The 23,514-nt window shown below is 27.7% G+C and overlaps 1 protein-coding gene and 1 long non-coding RNA gene across 11 annotated transcripts in view; one reads left to right on the top strand and one right to left on the bottom strand.

Annotated features, from left to right (window-relative positions):
* LOC140666995 (uncharacterized) overlaps positions 1-23,514 on the bottom strand; it is a 213,378-nt gene that overhangs the window by 29,024 nt on the left and 160,840 nt on the right. The window lies entirely within an intron of this gene.
* The window catches only part of LOC140666610 (octopamine receptor beta-1R), a 62,025-nt gene that overhangs the window by 28,039 nt on the left and 10,472 nt on the right, over positions 1-23,514 (top strand). The window lies entirely within an intron of this gene.

Raw genomic sequence — 23,514 nt, 5'->3', positions numbered from 1 at the left:
TTGAGAATCCCCATTGGCACCCATCCCATTTAAATTTAATTAAATTTAGTTTTGAAAGAACTAAGTTGAAATAAAACTTACAATTTTTAATTTAATCTAATTTAAAATTATATTATACATATATGTGTGAGTTTTCAAGAATCTCGTAATATTTTTCTCTTTGCATGGCACTTTTTATACACTCACAGGCTGCAATCATTATTGTAGTGCCCTCTCGCATAAATCGATCGATCTTGGCGTTGAATTGAATTTCCTATGCAGCGCAACGTAGCGCGGTTTGCGGGTCACATGTCCAGTAGCAATGATCAAAAGATCCATTAGGCCTCTATGGTCGCCGCCGTAAATTACAGCGCATGATATCACAGCTTGATCGCGACGCGGTAGACAATTTGCTTTGTGGCGAACGAGAAACTCGTCGCTGGAATTTCGACAGCAATCCTAATTATTATTGTTTTCCTCGTCCTTTAATTCCCCATTTCCCCCGTTAGGTCACTTTAGAAATATGTTTCCATTATTTTTATTATTCTTTGCATATCTTATTATTGCAACGCAAACAAAAAATAATAAACAATTTATAATGGTATGCGAAAAAATCCACATGTGATTTGCCCTTGTGCAATTGGTTTATTATTAATCTATCGACAATACTGCGTGAATAATTAAAATCTAAATTAGCGAATTTATACTAATCATCGCTATTATATTAGCTATTAAATATATCTACAACGTATATATACTACCATTGTGCTATATATTTAATTATAAAATTATTAAAAATGATAAGTTATTTAGTATGTTAATCGGGCATTATAAATTAAATTTGGTATATAATTAAATTTAACATCCATCAATTTTCATCAATAATATTTTAATAACATATGAGCCTTTAACTAAAAATTAAAAAAATAAACGCAAGCAGATGACAATATTCGGAAAATTAAAGTTAAGTGAGCGGCATTTACTATTCGTGATTCTATTTGCATTGATTATGTAAAATTCGGTATGCCGTAATTATTTAAAAGTAGCCAATTTCATTTAAATATCTATGCATATTAAATTCTTTTGTATGAAGTAATTTCAATAAATCAATTCATCTCTCTTGTGATTTTCGCGGTCGTTTTATCGATTCCTTCTCTTTAAATTAAACAGGCTTCCTATTAGAGCACTTGTCAGATTTCTTTCACGTGCATTATAATCACGTTCTTATAGATAATCTATTATCATTTTGTATCATATCGCCTATAATTTACGAAGTATTTATCACGTATTAATTATCGACTAATTTAAATTATAAATTCTTTTATATGCACATTTATTTCAAAAGCGGATCATATAATATCAAAGAAAATCTCGATTCGATACATTTAATCATCACGATCAAAATATATTAATATCTTCTATAATTAAATAATTAATAATTTAATCTTTCAAAGAGAAATTGCTAGATAAACTGGTAGTAATACCCGAAGATGTCAATAAAATAATGTAATATTTTCTCTTTATTCTATATAATGCTAATTAATATTGTATTTATATTGCATACGTATATCACTTTCAAAATAAGGCATTTTTGAAAATTTTTTTATTTGTCAACAATTTTAGACTATAAAAAAATCAATTTTAGACTACAAAAAAATTAAATATTAAAAAATAATATTTAATATTTTAGCTGTTATATAATTTTTACTTGAAATTGACTGATTTAGAATACAAAAATTTATATAGTAAAACTGTGTATATATATTGTAAAATATATGTAAACGTACAAAATATATATATATAATAATTTAAATGCGATAAAATTTAAAATATAAAAAAAATGTTGTACATATAATTTTATTACATAATAAATTAACGCGAATGTGTTAATAAATAGTCGATTTATATAATTCTACACTTTGTGTTTTCTCTTAATATAATATTATCATGTAATACAAAATTCTGCAATAAGAGAAAAATTATATCATCGCAGTACGTAATATATCAATCGAATATAATTAATAGAGTAATAGCAAAGAAATGCATATTTATTTGAAATATTATTTATTTTATATACTATATATTATTTAACATATAGACAGATCGAAAAGAAACTCAAAGTAATAGTAGAGGAATACATAGAATGAAGTTACTAACGGCGCGAAGAAACTAATGGCACGAGAGAGCCATGCTCCAAATTGCAACAGAGCAGCCTTAAGCTGCAGTTTGCAGTGTTTGTGGTCAATGAAACGGCGTTGGTTGCTAAGGATCGAAAGCTTTGCTCTTAGCCGCAAAAGCTCGTCGCACAATTGAACAGCACGTATCCGATCGATATATACAAAATACTCGTATAAAATTTCTGTTTTAAATAATAAAAATTTTGTCACAAATATATATCTACAGAAAAATGTGAAAAAAATGGAATAAGCAATTACATTAGGTAATGGAAACATTATAAACAATTTTTTTGTAACATGTAACTCCTTAATAATCTGCAAATATGTAAGCCTGTTCTAATTATCATAAATTTAATTACAATTTACAAATGTAAAAATTCAATTCATATTAGTTAATATTTGGTAATATTAACAATTTAAAAATGTTATTAGTATTTAATTAGTTACTTATTAATCAGTAATAAACTAATTAATCAGTCAATTAATTATTCATTTGCTTAATTAATCAATTAATTAGTTATTAATTTAGTTACTTTACAAATATGAAAATAAAAAGAGTAATGTTTAGTTTGCAAGCTTTATATAATTAAAGTAAAAAAATAATTTATTGTTATTATTTAAAAACTATGTAAAAAAAGAGAAGAAAAAAAAGAGTGAGGGAGAAAAATAGAAAGACACTAGTGCGCAATTTTATTTAGAATTCCATTTTGACTTGATTTACTATTGAATGATGATCATTTGATCGTCAATTAAATAATATACTGAAAGATGACTGTTCTTTGATTCTCTTACAATTTGAGGTTCGAAATAGGTAGTATCGATTTGCAGTTCGTAAATGGAGTAACTCGACAATTGTGCGACACACGATAAACAACCGCCGTAAAATTGCGGTGCTAGATCGTGTTTCGCAATACAGGAACCACGTGAAAACTGTCTAAGCCGCAACTAATGTGCAGTAGAAAAACAGAACATCAGAAAAAATCGATCCTGCTAAAAAAAAGTTCGAGTTAATTCCTACAAATCCATCATAATATTTTCGCGATTGATGATGAGGATTCCAGGCTATTTACAAAATTCACGTTTCGAAGAATTTATTTTTCTAAATAGTCGTGCATCTGTATTTGAAAAAAAAATTTAAAAGATAATAGACTAAAAAATAAAATACCTAATGAAATTTAAGTGGAATAAAAATAGCAATAAATAAAGTAAAGATAAAATAATATTTCTTGCTCGCGCGATTATATTATTCATATTTTCATATGCATATATTTTATCTTGCGCTTATTAAAATTACTATTTTTGCCACTAAAAGGTTAAATCATGCCATCGGACAAATGACAATATATGAGAATTATGTTTATGAAATTATTCCCGAAATGATTCAGTTTTACATATATACATATATCCACGCGATATATCTGAAAGTTGTCACATCAATGCAGCTGTAAATTCTTATGACATTTTCTTATGTCGGCAGTAGGGACAATGTTATGAAACGGTACTATGAAAGCGACACATCGCTGTGCCGTGTTTCTCTTTGTCGTTACAGCCTCCCCAATCCTCATTTCAGTTGCCGTGATGCATTCGGCGCGAAACGGCCGTAAACATACGATGTATGTGTACACAATCGAACTGCCGCGCTTACATCCGCTGTTGTATTCAACACCTAACACTGTATATATGTATGCGCAATATGCGCGCCCTAGTAATTTTCTTTGTTTGAACGGTACAGCTTTCGAGCGAGATACGGAAACTGCAATGACAGATTTATTCCATGAATGAATTCCTTTAAGAATTATTTAAATTTAAGAAATAATAAAAAGATCTTTTATTCAAAAGAAACGAGAGAAAGAAAAATTCCGAATTTATATTCTATGCGTAAGCTAGTTAATTATTTATTTAACTTAATTACTAATCCAAATAAATTGTTTATCTAGTATTTATTTAAATTAATTATTAATTTATTTTTTCAATCATTTTTTTCTCAAGTCAATTCGTTTTTCGATATATTAATTTACAGAAATATACTTTTGAGATTATATTTAATCTATTTCTGGAATTCCTGTGTATACTTAATTATAACAATAATATAACTAATTATAATATTTATTTTTTCGTGATGTTAGTACGATGTTTGATTTTCTTTAATAATCAGCGGAGTTGTAATTATTAAAAAGCAAAAAATAGATTATAATTATAATTTGTTTCCTCTCCTCCTTTCTCTCTCTCTCTCTCTCTCTATATATATATATATATATATATATATATATATATATATATATATATTTTTTATCTTTAAAAAACTATCCAAAATATTTTTGGTTTCAGTTATAAATTTAGAAGATAAATATAATAGATACAATTTAATATTATAATTTTTTAAACTTAGAGTATAATAGTTAACTCGTAAAGTGTTAATACTAAGTTAAGACTAATATTTTATAATGTTTATTTATATTAAATAATTTTTCACAATATTCTTTTATATATTATATTTTTATTTTCTTCTTATTTTTAGTTTCTGCTATAAATATGTGAACTTCTTACGTGACTCATCCCTTTATATCACTTAATATCGCAGTTTAGAGAAATAAAATACTAATTGTAAAATAAAAGGGTAAAAAAAAGAACAAAGATATAAATAAATGTTGCAATGGAAATTCTTGCGCTGGGAGAACGATAGAGATAAAGAAAGAGAAAGAGAAATAAAAGTCTATTGTTCATATCCTGTTTCATTTTTGATATTGTAAGTAAATAAGAGAATTGAAAGTTAACTAACTTTATCAGAGTGTATCGCCGCCGGCAATATAATCGGAAATACGTATTTCCGACAACGGCCGATACGCGATAAAATTATATTTGTAAACAAGTAACTAGTTTTTCAAAGGGTCTCACTGTTATATAATATTTACCATCGAGAGTGCATTTCACAGCTCGTTAATGGAATAAATCATAGTTACTTTATATAATCTAAAATAAATGAATTTAATTAGCCAGAATATTCTTACATTTGTGGTAAAAATTCAGATTTTTTATTTTTAATGTAAAAAATTTCGATAATTAAGAATTTGATTAAAGATTTGTAAATAGAATCATCTTTCATATCTCTATAATTTTTTCCTCGCATATAAATCTTTAAAATTAAATTTCCTAAATTAAAATTAAAAATTAAATAGAATAATATATTTGTTATTAATTCGCTAGTGAAATATTTTTATTGAATATATTATAGGAAATTCAAGCGCCAGGATCATGCTGGCAAAAGCGTTGGGAAAGGAAATAAAAAATGAAAAGAGAGAACAGAGTGAAGTCTTGGAAATATAGAGAAGTTTCAGAAAAATATATGAAGCAGAAAGAACATTATTTGGAAATTATATAATGAGAACTTTCCGCTCGTTTGACGTTCGAGAAATATACGATGATTCCCAAGTAATATTTAACACTAAATGTATACTTGCCGATTATAAATATTCAATATTAAGCAATTCGTATCACTATTTAACAATAAAAATTAAATGTCAAACGTTAAAGGTAAAGTTTAATATGTATATATTATAATAACTTCGTCTATAACACAAAGAAAACATCCAAGAAAAAATTGAGAAGTAGAAATCGACATCGATTTTCCCACTTTATTCATGATAAGTAGAGTTCTATTATATTTTCTGGATCTTCTCTCTTGTGAGCACAAGTGCTTTCTTTTTGTACAGCAATCTTTTGTATCGTGTTTCGATTTTTGTCTCTATTGTGTTTTTACCGAGCTTCCCCGAGCTTGAGGTTGAAAATCGACATCTAATACGGTCGCCAAGGTGCTCATCCATCAAGAAAGAACGCTTCAATTTTATAAATACACTCTTCTAATTTCCTAAATATTTTTTGTATCACGCAATAAATTGTGAATTTAAAAAATTAATTATAAATATAAATAAATAAATAAATATATATATATATATATATATATATATATATATATATATACTGAAAATATTTTTATATATTCTAATTAGAAATATATTAATAATATATATATATCACTAAATAATTTTATTTATATACTCTATTATCGTATAAAAATATATAAAATATATTTTTGTTCTCCTGAATTGAACAATTAAGGCTGAACCTAGCATCTTGATTTGGGGTTCAAGAAGTTAGGGGAAGTCTCTTCCACTGTCTCTTCCTTAATGAACCAACGGTAAATAATGACGAATGCGATAAGACATGACTAGCATCCATTATTTCGCAACAGTTCTCTCTCTCTGTCTCCCTCTTTTTCTTTTTCGATTCTCGATAAATTTTCTGACCCGAAAGTAACGCAAAACTGTGGACCAAAACTGATGACCTGGCCGGAATTTCAACGAGCGTTTACTTCATTATTTCGGGAGCTTCCTAAACTTTCGCGGCTTCCGATAGATTAATGCACTCTGGCACTTAGGTCAAGGCTATAAATTGGTTTCGTATAAAGCCTTCTTCGTACATGGAAGATATTTATATTTATATATCGAATTTAATATACGTTTAAATTTTGTAATTGTTTTTATATTGTGAGCCGTCACTTAATTTAATATTAGGTTATCGTATTAGTAAGAGCAAATACGAGGCAAAAAAGGATATTAAATTAAAAAGTTCAAATAGTAAGAAATTGATGAATTAATGAATAAACTAATAATATCGATATATCAATATCAAAATTTAAGTAAATAATATGATATCGACATAATTATAATGATAATATTTTCGTACATTTGCCTTCACATTTTTATGTGTATGTACGTGCAAATTATTATAATATATATCGAAGTTCTTTAACTCGTACGATGGCGGAGCCATTTTCGTTAAAGGCGCGCGCGTTATCGCGTTATGGACGATAGCTAAAATGCCATTTTCTACGTGCCTGCATCTTGATAAAGCTTGGTAACAGCAGCAGCATGTTGTGCAAGCAGCAACATGCAATTCTCGTCACAAAATGATTTCCACGAAAGATCGTGACAGCCGTAGCAGCTTAAAGTTGGTAATTTTGTCACACCGCAAAACATTGTTCTCCTTCCGCTTTCGTGAACGTGCTTGTATTATATAGTTTATCTCACGACTGCGAGAAAAAATAAAAAAAGGAAAAGGACTTTGTACTACGTCAGATTATAGATTAAATAGATTGTCTGTGACAGAAAGAGAGATTTTAAATGTGTGTGTCTTTTTTCTTTTATATATTACTAAAATTTGTATTATAAATATATATGTATATTGCTATATTATATATATTTATAATTTTATTTTATGTATTTATTGATTTAATAAATTTATTGCTCTTTTATTGGCCGTAATATTTTAATATTTTTTTATTCGCGATTTATTTGTTAACAAATGTAGAATTTTTAAGAAACGACACGTTTAAGAAATCAACGTAACGCTTCGATATGTTATGTATATTTCATTAATACATAATATAAAAACAAATAATTTTCAGGCCACTATTGAGATTATAAAAAAATCTTATAAATAATTTCATTAATAATTATTATAATCTTTGTATGACTCTAATTTCGTAAGTTTTTAATGTTTTTCATGAATTTAATTTTTTTTTTATATTAGTACGTTTTAATTTTCACATTGATAAATTATACCTGTGCTATATAATACTCTACTATTTTATGACTATCTTTGAAAACTGTTTATGAAAAAAGCACATTTATCATTGAAGCAGATATTGGCAAAAATTTTTAGTTGCATCTTTTCATCAAATAGATACTATAGATCGATCTTCTGGATGTTTTTTTTCTAGTTTATTGCCGAAACTCAGAGTTATTTCCTTTTCTGAGTTTTCTGTCTTATTATTGATAGCAACGATCGTTCATGAAAGACAGAAGATACAGAAGAGAGTATATTAGAGACTTCAGAAGTCTGATAGTTGGCAGCCGGTATGATCACGTGTTAGGGATCTTCTCCTGTCTTGAGATCAAAACTTTCAAGAAACTAAATTCTTCGTGATAGACAAGAGAATTCCTTCCAAATTCACAAATGACAGCTTATTCTTTTCTCTTTTCAAACAAAAATTTGATAAAGCGGAAAAATATTGTATTCAAACAAAATGTTATTTGATTTGTTTTAATAAATTAAACAGTATTATTTAGCTGCAATAAATAATATTTGATTTACAAATGAAAAAGTTTGTACGGAATATAAACTTGGGTGTAACTCGGATAAATTCTTTTAATATTAATTTACGGTTAATAACCTATTTTAATTTAATATACACGCATAACTATATGTTAAATTTACTAAAGTAAATTAAAGTAAATAATAAATATAAATATATACAAGATGATATTTTTATACTTTAAAGAATATAAAATATGCAATAGAAAAATATTAAAATAAAAGATAATAGAATTAAATTAAAAAAAGAAAAGATTATATAGTCAAGGTCAATACATTTTTTGCCTCATAAATATTTTTTTATTAAAATCTTCGACGAGAGACAACATCGAAGATACGAAAGATGTAACATTAAACGCATATCTTTAATTCAAGATCAACTTTTTATGATAAGCAATTTTATGAAAACCTTCACCCACATACAGCCCCTCTTGACACAAAAGAGAATATCGTTTGTATTCCGCCGTAAATTCTAATAAATAGTTTTTCTGCTTTCAATCTGTAATGACTTGTCAACTTGAATAACATCATAAAAGGTTCTAAGGCATGTTTGAGGTTAATAAATTGCCGCAAGTATGCGTGGGAGCGCTTTTAACAGCGATAAAACAAGATCTGTTTTGTCAGAAATTACTATTCGACTAAATTTCTCGAGTCTTTATTTAAATTAATTTATTTAAGTTAATTTACATTAACTTTTACTCGCTTTATTTTATTTATACAATATTTGAGATTTTTGCAACGGAGATAGAATAATATATATCTCATTGTCAGATATAGTGTATTTTATCAATTATTAAATATTGCAATTTTTTAAAATTGTTAATTCGTTAAAAAGATATTGCAAAATATCTAAATGTATAAAAATATGGATAATAAGTAGAAAAATTAAATAGAAAAATTTGCAAGACTCTGGCTGATTAAATTGTAGCTGTTAATTAAACAGAAAGATACAATTTAAGAATTTGCGAAAATAAAAAAAAAAAAAAGAATATTTGTCGATTACCGACAAAATTTAATAACACAGTAAAGTAATACAAGCTGAAAAATAGCAACCGTATAAATGTGCGATAAATATGTCACATTTCGATATGTGGAACGTTAATCTTGCACTAAGCGCATGGTACCGTGGAATCTATTTCGAGTTAAGTGCACCATTACGTAGAGCTGCATAATACGACGCGATGTACGTGCTGCAGCATCCTGTTAAGTTTTAATTAACAGGCGAGAGCGCGGATAATGCGCTCCCTGCAAGACGAAGTATTTCCGGTTCGCTTGTACACTTTTATTCTTCGGTGTACATCGAGGTAGCTGGTACTTGAGTAATCGATATGTAACGCCCACAAGTGCAATTAGAACTTTGTGCGATATATCCAAGTTGGTTAATTAAATCGAACACGGATAAGTACACTAATTATATGCTCACATAATTATGGTATTATTTGGACAAAACTTTGAAATTTGTATGGTAAATTCGGTAATAAATTGCGATTACCGATTTTTTTTTTTTTTTACAGAACTTTTCTATCTATTTATCTAACAATTTATATTACTGTCGAGATTTTTGTTTATCATTTATTATCAATATTTCCGAGATTTCATATGAACAGATTGTTCCAAAGAATCTAATTTGATTAAATAAATCCAGCATATAGATAAATGTATTCTGCTTCAATTCTCTTTTATTTTTGTTTTTATCTCTTTCTATATTCTATCATTATTTTTTAAATATTTTTCATTTAATTCAATTTTTCCATCGCACACATACATACATTATTTTATTAATTTTTTTAACAAAGTAAAATACAATAATCAAAGAGTTTTCCTTCACAAAATTATTAGCCGTAAAATTATTTACCCGCAAACACAATATGCTATTCATGATGTAAAGGAGAATGTATAAACACAGTGCGGCTCACTAAATTTTCAATGCAATTTCGGGACAAGCTCTGTCTCGAAACTTGAGGCTATAGGTCACTGTGTGTAGTCAACAACGAACAATATAGATGCCGCACAACTTTGACAAGAGTTATGCAAATTGCAGCGGCAAAGTCTCGACTCATTGTCAGTAATATCTGTAAATAAACGGCCCACACAAGTAAAAGAGAAAAGTTTCAACATAAGTTGTCAGTATTCTTTCAATTGCTTTTCATCAAACTTTAGAGAATATAGCTTACTTTTATTATAATACCAAGTAATACAAACATTATTAATAAATTATAGAAAGAGAGAGAGAGAGAGAGAGAGAGAGAAAGCAAAGAAGGATAAATAATAATTGTGAAATATCAAGATTCCAGAATTCGCTTGATATTCCAAAATAAGTATAGACGAATTCGCGCGATCAATTTCCATCGTCAAAGGTTTTTTTTTATCACTGTCGCATCAAAATGAGAAGAAAAAAAGGAAGAGAGAGAAAAACCAATTTTCGACTGTTTTAATTGCTGCTGCTAAATCACTTTTTTTTGTCGACAATTTGCGCGAAACCCGAGTTATGAAAACGATAGCCTTCTTTTTATTTATTTTAGGCATCGCAATTGCGTTTGTAAAAAGAAAAAAAGAGAAAATGAAAAAGTGAAGGAAAAACAACGCGAGAAGGTGTAATTGAATTTCTTCGTTCTACTCTTCGTCTTTCGGTTGGTCTGACCTGCATTTTAAATTCCGTAGAAATTTATACCGCGGCAAATGAAATCTAACCCCGGCGAGAACAAGAATGCTGTAGAAAATTCAGTGAAAAAATGATTATAATTCTAATTGATTTAAGTTTTACAACCTATGTATTATTATTCTGAGTGTTTTATAACCGATTTACTGAAATAATTGAAAAGTCATATTTAAATAGAGGAACAAACTAATAATTTATTTAAAATTAACATCACAGAAAACCAAAAACAAATAAAAAATTATTAAGCTTAATAAGAAATAAATAACAAAGCTTAATAAAGAAATATAGGTAAACAAAAATGCAAATTTTCCAACAAAAGAAAAAAAAAAGATGTGCTTTCTTCATTCAAGATCAATTTCTAGGCCGCGGTTTTCTCGTAGACGAATTTTAGCCCAACAATCCTTCTTTATTACGGATTAAGTTAATTCGCGGATTAAGGTTACCGCGAGAATTATAGCGAAGCGTTTTAAATTGTTATATAGTAATCCCAATTCTGTTTCTCCTTGAAATAAACTTGTATATAATTCCGTGCGCTTGACATACCGTCATTAATCTAACCGTCGTGGACCAATCTATGGCTAAGTCCAGACGAATTTCAGATGCAGACACACCAGACCATCTATTCTCTGACCGTGAATCATACCTCAGTGTTTCGAAATGAGGATTTATTGGGCCTAGATAACATCGCAAATAAACCGTTACACGCGATATGGATCTTCATTCTGGTGATTATATTTCTCCAACGTTATTTGCACGATCATCACGAGTTTAATTTGTGGCTTAACTCGTTATTAAGCACCTCGTCATTTTAGATGTGAAAGAGTAAGCACGGCTCTCCGAGAACAATAAAAATTAATAGCTGCGACTATATTTATGCAAAAAAAAAAAAACTGGAAAATGACGAGTCAACAATTTTTTTAATAAAAATGGATTATCTTAGATATTCTATTTCATATAGAAAAAAAAGTTTTAATATTTTTATTAATTAACCTTATGATTGCTTATATAATGTTTTAATTTGTTCCTTGCATTTTTATTCACATAAAACATTTTTTATTAAATCAAACTTTGTTCTGTATTAAGTTCATATTTTTGTTAAATATTATTATTTACAATTTATTTGGCTATATATATATATATATATATATATAGAGAGAGAGAGAGAGATAGAGAGAATTAACGATAAAGATAATGTATTTGATAATTTAATATTACATGTATTGTTTTATACATATATCTCTTTCTCTGTCTTTTTATTTAATCTTATGAATATGTGATGTTTTAAGATTAAACAACATATTATTAGTTTGTTGTCATATTATTCTTTCTATAATCTGTAATAAAATTCTATAATTCTGTTTTGAAACCATAAAATATGTCCAGCAAATTTTTATTAATATACAGCTCATAGTAGAAATATTGTCACGTATTTTAAGACAGAGAATTCGAAACAAGATATTCATCCTCGTCTTTTCTACTTCTGACAGAACAAGCAAACAAGGAGAAGTTTTCGTTATTGTTGTCACAATGTGTCCGTGAAAGTGCCATGCAATAACTGAATGCAGCCTTATTTTAAAGTTTTATCTGCTACTTAAATGTCGGAACTTTAATTGTTTTCAGACAAATACATTATTTGCGAAAGAACACTATAAGATATTTCCATATTTAATTATATTACGGAACAGTAGATTTTTTTAACGCCTTTCTCTAATTAATTTAGTTTTTTTAATTAATTTCGCAAAATATTAAGTTTCTTTAATTTATATAATTTATAAAGATTTGTGAATTTAGCAATAATATGTATACTAAATAGAGCATATACGTATAATCAACTTTATATATACAATCAAATTATATATATCAAGTTGATGAAAACAAAATTGACAGAGGTTGACTTTCGAAAGCATACAAGTATTCATTAAATATTCGCGAATATTATAATTGACACACATGTCAAGAATAATTCCACTGTCAAATATTATGTTTGTCATATGTTATATGATTTTCAGACAATATTATAATAAAAGAATATCTTTTAAACAAGAGAGAGAGAGAGAGAGAGAGAGAGAGAGAGAGAGAGAGAGAGAGAGAGCGGAAGGAAAAGAATGAGATTGACAAGCGGTTGTCTGTTTAATTATCCTAGGAGATTCTTTCACAAGCGGATCTATCTCGCGAGTTCCATCTCTTTCGCGAGAGAGAAAGAGAAAGAAAGAGATGGCTCTTTTAGCGGCTGGAAATTGAACTTTCCAGGGATATCTAGCAGCTCCTGGCTTTAATCTGAGGGATTATTACTTACTTCGAGGCCCGTCTTCCTTGTCATTCTCATTACTCTTCGCTTTTCCCTGTCTTATCCTTAAAAGGATACGATCTTGCAAAGAGCGACAGCTTGCGTAAGATTTTTCTGGAAGAAGATTGGTCTAGCGCTTCAAAATTGTTTGATAAAATTAGATTACGTTGCGCTTCTCCAATATTTAAGGAACAATTATTTTTAATCGCGAATTATGAAAACCCAGAATCAAAAATTGTACATATATAGAGTATATCATAATATTTTCTATAATTTCAAACACAGTTAAAAAAAATTTAATAATTAAAATAAAAATAAAAAATTAAGATAAAAATTAAAATAAAAATGGTAATATAAAATTAATAATTAAGTCTTTAAGAGAAGCTTATATTTATTAACTATGGGATTTTATATTTACATTCCAAGTAAACTCATTTATTTAATGAGGCTATAAGAATAAATTTCCTACCAAATTTTCTATTTTTTTTTATCATATATTTGATAAAAACTTTATTCTTGGCTAACAGTTTCTTCATCTCAAACTCCTCGTCGAGTCTACTTTGAAACTTTCCTCTTAGAGCGCAATGTTCCCCAGCTGCAATTACAGCAGTGGCGAACAGTATATAACGGAACACATGCCCTGCTTGACTATAACTATTTGCACAGTCTGATGACCACTGAAGATTAAGTTAGGTATATCGATACATGCACCCTTTGTTGCTAATAGTCTTAAATGAGCATTAATGTTGTTATACAATAATTGTGTGCGCATTTCGAACTATTATTAAGCTCTAATTGCATCTCTGTGTAGTTGTGTGTACGCGTGTGTGCGAAGGTTTTAGAACGAACCTCTTGAAAATTATTTTCATTTTATTTCTATTATTATTAATATTATTATTATCACTACTATTATTAAATATTTCTCAATTTATCAGAGTTATTATTTTATTGATTTATAAATTAAAAGTCTAAACTTGAAAAATTTTAAAGTAATATTTTACACTACAAATTTTATAAAATTAGATTTAAGTAATTAACGTTAATTAGAAATTTATAGCAAACTAAATTAAAACAAAAAAATTGTTTAAAATCAATTTCATATTAATGGAAAGGAATTAAATTTTAAAATAATTTTTTTTTATTTTTTCATAAGTTTACCTTTACCTTTAATCATTTTATTGTATATAATTATTGTATGTACATAATTATTTAAGAATTATGAATGAGCTCCTTTGACACTTTTTTTTTTACAGACAAGTACCTGAAAAAAAAGATACATCCTACACATGTACGTTTTAAAATTTTGCAAAATTTGTGAGAAGAAAGACGAAAGACACAAGTTCTAGAGATCGATCGAAACGACTGCCATATCTAGTGAGTCATAAGTGGAAGAGACCTGGCTGCGGTCAGACATGCGGTGACGTCATTCGCCACTCGATAATAACGTGTGTCATCAATTTTGTCCGATGCATGAGATTAACGTGATTGAGTTTGATCGACGTCAAGTAAAACTGATGATTATTATGTTAGCTCTTCTCAAATCATACGCTAATTTATATTTTTATATACATTATTATATTTTTTTATTTTTATTTATATTTTATATATATATATATATATATATATATATATATATATATATAGAGAGAGAGAGAGAGAGAGAGATTATATATATATATATATATATATATATATATATATATTTATCATATATTCCTTCTATTGCCATATACTTTAATTAACTAATTAGATTCTTTTCGAAAAAACAGCAATTAATTTAAAGCTTTTAAAACTAATTATACGTAAGAAGATATTCTGGTAATCTATTTTTTTATTATTAATTCCGGTGGTTCTAAAATTCAAACAGATTTTTTTTCTCTCGCAATCCTTTCGATAAATCGTTACCTTCGCGAGAGCAGCTTCTTTCTGAAATAAAAACAAGCGAGAGAAAAATGTAGATGTGCTTCTCGCTCTCTTTGATATGCTAAAAACGAAGAAAGAAAACTACCACGCGCGTCTTAAATCAGATCCCGTTTTTTTCAGTCTTTGAATCGCAAACCAATGAAGTTCATCAGCAATCGGAGGCGTGTGCAAATTGGCTTTTGACGTTCGTCAAAAGGATTATCGAGGTTCTTCCCTCGAAGAGGAAGCGTTTTAGCTTAAATCTTTAGTAATGGAGCTTTAGACGTATCCTCATCGCAAAAAAAAAAACACACGATAACTCTTTTAAGAATTAAAATTTCGCTAATATCAAATATCAGATTTCTATTAAATATAAAATATACCGTTCTAATTTTTCTATTACTTTGTAGAAGAAAGTAAAACCCTTTTATGTACACATATAACAGGATAACTTTTTTACAAAAATCTTGTAAAAAAATTTCCTGAAAATTCCTTGATTTTCTTGAAAAGTATTTTTATTCAAATTCCAAGTAAAGAGAACATTTTCAAAATTTTTTAATACAATATTCTCTAAAATAAACTTTTTTAATACATACGTTTTCTAATGTTTTTCATTCGTACGGAGGAAAAGTACAGAGTCTCTTAAGTTTCATAAATGTACTTCATATTTAATATTATGTTAAGACATTAAATATACAAAATACACAAATATATATATATATATATATATATACATATGTATGTATGTGTGCGTGTGTATTCACATATTTATTTATTTATAATATAATTTAAACACACAATTTGTTTGACTGGTTGCTAATTGGTATGTTTAAAGCTAGTGTCTCACTTTGTGGAAACTCATTAATTGTTGATAGTTCTGACTTTATTTTTAATAATTCTAGATTTCTTCAAATTAAATAAATAGTTTTAGCTATTAAATTAAAAAAAATATGTTATACCGGTATCTCAATTTAATTTGATTAATAAATATTCTAATAATTTTGCGCGTATCTAGGACTTTGTTAAAAAAAATATAAATGATTGCAGGACGACGCAAAAAAAATAATACAAAATCTCATTTAAAATCGATAGATCATTTAAAAATATGACCAGTGTCTCATCTCGATATTTGTATATTTGACGTCTCGACCAATCTAATTATTTAATAATATAATAAATGTAAAATAATAAATTAAATATTCCAATAATTTTTACACATAGAACTTTTTGTAGAACTATTGCAGCATTCTCAAGCGTTTAAAATCTGGTAAGAATGCTAAAAAAAACGACAGATAAAGTGAGACGCAACGTGAATCTAACGTTTTATTGTTTGTTGGTCCTGATTTCTTCCCGGGCCATTCTTTTAATGGTCTACTATTTAATGGTCTCACTATTTATTTAATCTCTCAAGAATCCTAGACGTATTAAAAATAAAGTCAAAACTTTTAACACATAATAATAAGTTTTCACAAAGTGAGACCAGCTTCACACACACATTCAATTGCACGAAATACAGTATGCAATAATTGCGACAAACAAATTAATTCCACGAATAATACGTAATAAATTACCTCATACATAAATTATCTGATTGTGCCCACAAAGCCCGATGCTATCTCAGGTCTGTTCAGCTCCTAATTCTGCGTTGATAAATTTTTAAAAGTTCTTACAAAACACTCGCGCGACATTTCACGACACTCCCGATTTCGATATATGTTACATTTATTGATACAAGAAATTTATGTCAGACCGGTACCTTCACGCTTATGTGTCGCCGCGCGAATAATAACAAAATCACTGCGCACAACGCGTTATATACATACAAAAAATTCGGTGTGTTTTCACGGATTAATAGAAATACGTATAATGAAACGAAATTATTTAAATATTTTAATGCATAAACAAATACATATAATTTATCATCTTTATAATGTGTATGTACATACAAAAAGGGTCATTAATGCCTTCACAGATAAATTTATGCATATATTGGAACACATATATTTTCTGTATTAATATGTATATATTATACAAAATATATGAATGTAGTGATGCGTGCATAAATGCATTTTTAAAGATGTTAATGACGTTCTGTACATATGCACAATTAATTTATTATAAACAAGAGAAAATACGAGCGTCTCGGTATTTATATATGTTTGGTATCTCTGACTTATTTAATTAATATCCTCTTTCTAAGAATTTTTATGCGTATAGAACTATTGAAGTAAAATTTTCAAGCGCTTAAAATTTAGTAAAAAATGCTAAAAAAAGAATCGAACAAAGATGTAACGTAAACTTGGCGTATCAGTTTGTTCCCAACTATATTTTTTATTTAATAATCGGAACTATTTATTTAATCTAGCAAGAACTCTAGAACTATTAAAAATAAAGCTAGAATTTTCAACAATTAATGAATTTTCACAAAGTGAAACGTCAGTTTCACACACAGCTGACTATTTACAATTTGAGAGCAAAATTATCAAAAAGAGAATTTTCGAAAAAATTCTCTGAATCCCAATAAAATTCCATGAAACTTGCCTGATTTTTCCAGATACAAAAGAAATTCCAGAGAATTCCAGATTTTCATTGTTTTTCTAGAGACACTCTGTATAACTTATTTAATTAAAAGTGTAAAATATATAATTAATATTATTTTTGTTAAATATTAAACTTTAATCATCACACATAATTATTGTTAAATTATTAACATTTATATGTATAAAACACTTCATATAAGATTTTTTTTATATATTATCTATATTTTTATTGCAATTTTTTTCTAATTAATTTTCGTAATTTTAAATAATTTCCCTATAGTATTAAATTAAGTTTCGCGAAATAATTTCTCTTTTATTGCGTTTTTTGTAAAAAACTCTTTTTTTATTTCGCTTTTCTTCTTCATTATAAGAGATTATTCTAGGATTAATGATTTATTAAATTCCTGAAGAGATTCTTGACTTTGCTAAGCTAAGCTTCAATATAAGTACCGTATTTTCCATGTTTTAAATACCGTGTTTTTTCTGCTTTATTCGTTGCAATTAGTTAAAATTAGAGAAATTCTACTTCAACTTGAGGAATTTATAAAGATATTAATTATTAATTCAGTAGTATAAGTAAAAGAAATCATGATTTCTCGCAATATAACGAACAAAGATTCACGGAAAGATTGCATTAAAATTGCATTGATATTCGAATAACTTATTCATGCCGTTAAGGCAAAGTAAGTTCAGAACTGTTATCTGCACAATGAGGCAATGAAAAATACGTACATATGTGCATTCTTAGAAAATAAAAAGGATAATCTTTGGTGGAGCAGACTTTCAGTTGTAAAACCGTCCCAATGGCCTATTTTCTATTCAATTTATCCTATTTTCAATTCGAATCGGTAGCAGACCGATTTTAGTCTTCGAATATCGGTCGCTATTTCCTCCGTTTGGAATATGTATGTACGATATCGCACGTTCTTCCTCGCCTCGGAATTGACGGTGAAATCGCTTTAGCAATTCCGATGTCGCTCGGCAATTTCCAAGCTCACATGGTAGGTATCCGCTTTTCGTCTGTTGAAGAAACATTCGTACGACTATGACTACTGTTTCCTCAATGAGTCTCAGAAGACGTGTTTGTAAGCACAAGGAAAATGAAAGAAAGAACTACTTTGTAGAAAATTGACGATAATGATGTACGAACATATCTTTATCGGGTGTTTTGTAAATATCATGTAAAATTTTAGGATAAAATTTATGTAATATTTATATATAAAATTATATGTATATAAAAAAAAAAAAAAAAAAAAAATAAAAATTCACAACATAATATATTTATATATAAATAACTCAACTGAAATCTTTATTTGATTTTTTCACCATTTGATATTCCATAAATTTCTTCCGTTAGTTTAGATTTGTATACCAATCGCGATTATCGACTAATATGATTTTGTTAATTATAAACAATGACTTTAATAATAAAATGATTTCAAACAGGATTGTGCATCGCACGAATATTAAAGCTCAATTATGCGAGATTACCGCTAATGGTAACGACGAAGATTGCGACTCGACATCGTGAAGCGTTCGTTATCGCGTACTGTAACAAGTGATAATTATCACTACACTAAACTAGTAATGGAATATAACTAGACTACTTAACACACACATTTCATACAAATTATAATAGATAGTATTGCAAATGTTTGCACCAAAGTTTAAGCATGTCGAATAATGTCTGCTTAATGTATACATTTAAATTATTTATTTATTCTTTCTAAAATATTATTTTTAAATGATAAAAAAAATTTCTAATTTTTGCGATAAATTTTTCGACAAATTTATTACGATTTTATACTAAATTTATATTATAAATATATACTCATTTGTTATAAAAATATTAATGTATTATATTTTTTATAAAAATTTAAAAATATAACAAATAAAGAATATTTATAACAACTAGAGAGATATTTATATATGTTTAATTTTACAATAATTTTGGACAAGAAAATCAAGTATTATTGCAAAGTTTTTCTATCAAATAGATTGTTTTCATTTGTATTGTATTATAGTTATTAAAATATTTGGCAACAATATATTTTCAAATCAAATTATCTCACAAAAGCTGTGTCGCATCAGTAATTTTTTTGTTATTCATTATATATGCATTTAATAACACTTAAAAAAAGAGAATGCAATAAAAATCTGCTTATTGCATTCGAATACACACGATTGTAGGTAGTGCAATTACATTATATAGTTGTTCAAACACGCCACACAAAATTTCCAGGCGGCCTACTTTGCTACCTTTAGATAAGTCCTCGAAATAATATGAACTTGTGCTATTTGTGTTTGTATGCGCGGATGTGGGATTTCGTCGAGATGTGTACCGAAGACTAGTAACGGAAACTAGGACGCGCGCGACGTAAAGATTTGTTGAAAAGAATTGCAAATAGCGCACGTGGAACGGACTGTGATATGTATGTTTGAAAGGAGGTGAGGCGAGGCGAGGCGAGGCGAGGCACAGTTTGCGACGCACTTGTCTAAGTCGGGATAAGCTCTGCCTTCGAAAAGCCTCGAAACGTCACAAACTGCTCCGAGGGTTAGCTAAAATACCCTAGTGCGGTGTATTCACAAAAAAAGTGATAAAAAGCGATATAGTACAGAAATTTTCAGACTTATTTAATTGGACAAATTTAATTCAAGAAAGAACTAAAATAAAGAAAAAAAATATCAGACAAAATAAAATAAAAGAAATAAAATTTAATTAAAATCAATTTAAATAGTTTGTTATAATAATTAAAGCGTAAAGGTCTAATAAAATAGTAACAAATAGTATAATAATAAAAAATAATAGCAACATAACAAAGTAAAGCATGTTTAAAGGTAATTAATAAATTAATTTTTCTTCATCTAATCTGTACATATAATAAAACTACAAACGAAAAATTATTAACTTTTATACATTTTTTTTTCTAATAAGACAGAAGACTTTTTCTTTCTAAATTTACTAAAGTAATCCATTAGATTAAAGTTTCTAAGATATATAACGAATCTTTTACCATTGATGATAAAATCTAGCTAGTGTTGCTATATCAAGCGTATCCTGACTTTAAAACTTTTCCGAAGTGTAAGTTAAATTTGATTGTTTTCTTTGCTGACGCTGAAAAGCGTCTTGGTTCAATCAGCGACTTATTTTTACGAAAAAGACAAAAATACTCATAACAAAGAGAACTCATAATCTAATCTGCAAAAAGTTTCGTAAAGCGAGGTCGAGTCTGATCAAAGCAAGGTTGGAGCTTTCCATTCTAACTTCTCCACTGTGTGAGCTTATAGTTTACCAAATAGCTTCAAATATGAGCTTTTTCGGTGAGACATGATTTCCGTAGATTCGTCATGCACGTTGTTTACTAAAATTGAAATACTGGATGTACCAAAAACCATTGGTTATCTCTTTCCTTTTATATATCTATTTAAAAAATTAAAAAAATTTTTTTCTTAAATAAATAAATAACATTATTTTTTTAAATCTATACAAACAAATATATTAATTTTTATTTACTGTATATTTCATATATATATATATATATATATATACATATTTGTACCAGTTGCTTATTGCCTATATTTTTTAATATGTAAATTAAATGTTTATTGTTATATATTATATAATTTTATTATACATTTATATTTGACTATATTTTTTTTCTCACATTTAATTTTATTTTTCACAGGAAATTATTTTTTTACAGTGTATATATATATATATATATACCATTCTTTAACGGACATCCTATATTTCCAGATTACGCCATCAAACGTCTTTTACGAGCAATTTTCGCTATTTTCCGCGGCTGTAGCCTTCGCTTTATATCCTTGCTTCGCAATCATAAGCTTCATTCTCAGCCTATTCCGCCTTCACGACCTCTATCGACCGATTTTCCATTTCATCGCTTGTGTATACAAATAGTGTACATATATTTATATATATATATATATATATATATCTGTTGCATTTCTATCGGAAAAACGATGTCTTCTCGACGCATCTAGTATTTACAAATATGTGAATTATACAATATATGAATTCCACCATCGCTTCATGGTTTGAAAATTTTAAACACGCTTTTATTGTAAACGAAAATTCGCAACAAGAAAAGAGTGACGTAATTTTTTGTTTAAGTAGGATAAGGGAATATTTCTTCTTTTTCAAAGTTTCAAAGTTATGTTGCTTTTTAATTATAAAATATGAATGAAAAGTTTTAAATTAAGCTTTCCGATTTCATTTAATAAAAATTCTTGATTTATCTCTTTATATTGGAATAATTCTGATTTATCCATAATATATAATATTTTATAAGAAAAGAGAGAAAAGAATAAGAAAGATATAAAAAAAAAAAAACAAGAAACAAATCGAGTTTTGTTATATAAGTCAACCATTTGTACGATCCTTTTACATAACTGTTTTACAATGTGATATTAAAGCGCGCATTCCCAGACTGATTCTTGACCATTTACTTTATGCTACATTAAAACGGACAGGCGATAAATGATCTTGTCGCCGTAATCTTTCGTAGGATATTTCACCAGCGTCGCGACCTTATTTCACACGAATTACAATTGCGGGACTAGCTACATCGTAAATTAAAATTCATAACTTCGTGCTAAGATTCATAATTATACAGCAGCTAAATGCATATTCTAGATCAGACCGTAATGCAAATTTTACAATAAGGAAGATGAATATACTACGCGTTGTTCGGTAAACAAATTTGTTTACTGATCGCAGTCCATTGAAATACCAATATTAGCATTTAACGCATTTTATACTTGTAAAATTGACATTAAGGAAATTAAAACAAACAAACAAACACTGAAAAAAAAAAAAAAAAAAAAATATAAAATCAAAATATAATTATAATTATAATTATAATTCACGTCCAAATAACTTTAATCAAGCAATTGAGGTATATTTATTAATTAAAGTATATTTCAATGGTTGAAACATGAAACTTTTTAACTGCAATTAACATGTTGAATTAATATTCTGTATAGTTGGTCAGTTGCAGATATGATAAATCGATAACGACGAGATGAAACATTCTTCTCGGCAAAAAGTATCGTGATCGTTTATTTGCGCGAAACCTGAAAAGTTTCCAATCTCTCTCGGTACTCGTGTAATATCGAATTTAGTTTCAGTCAAAGCCTCCTACTTCACCTCCTCTCCGCCTCCGTGTGAGTGTTCATAAAAAAAAGCTTAGTCGACGAGAAGCGTCTTCTAAGTTTACGTCTGTAACGAGAATGAGCGTAACTTCGAACGCGAGTTCAAAGCTGAAACAAAGGCTTGGTGCGATACTCTTTTTGTTAAAAGCCGAGGTTGCCGAAGTCCGAAAGTAATATAGAAACTCTAGTGTTAATCGAATGTCTCGAACTTTTTAATTGAACTAGCTTGTCCGAGCAGTTTATTGAATTATGAGACTAAATTTTTTAAATTAATTTTCTATAAACGATCAAATAAACGTGAAAATTTCAATTTAGCTTTCACATTATGATTATATATATATATATATATATATATATATATATATATATATATATAAAAAAAAAAACGATTCCCATTAATTATGTGGGAGTAAATTTCATAATTCATACAACGTATTTATAATACAATATATTATTTACTGAGAATATTGAAGATATTTATACAGGATATTAATATCTACACATAGTATACCTTGATATCTGAGCTGATGGATAACGAGATACGCCGACAACCTACTAAAGTTTAATTGCGTTTGCACTGCTCGAATGTAATGAGGGAAACTACTTATTTATAAACTACTTATTTAAAATATGCTAATTGGT

Source organism: Anoplolepis gracilipes, chromosome 6 (genome assembly GCF_047496725.1).
Source record: "Anoplolepis gracilipes chromosome 6, ASM4749672v1, whole genome shotgun sequence".
NCBI lineage: Eukaryota > Metazoa > Arthropoda > Insecta > Hymenoptera > Formicidae > Anoplolepis > Anoplolepis gracilipes.
This window is presented reverse-complemented; position numbering and strand designations above follow the sequence as displayed.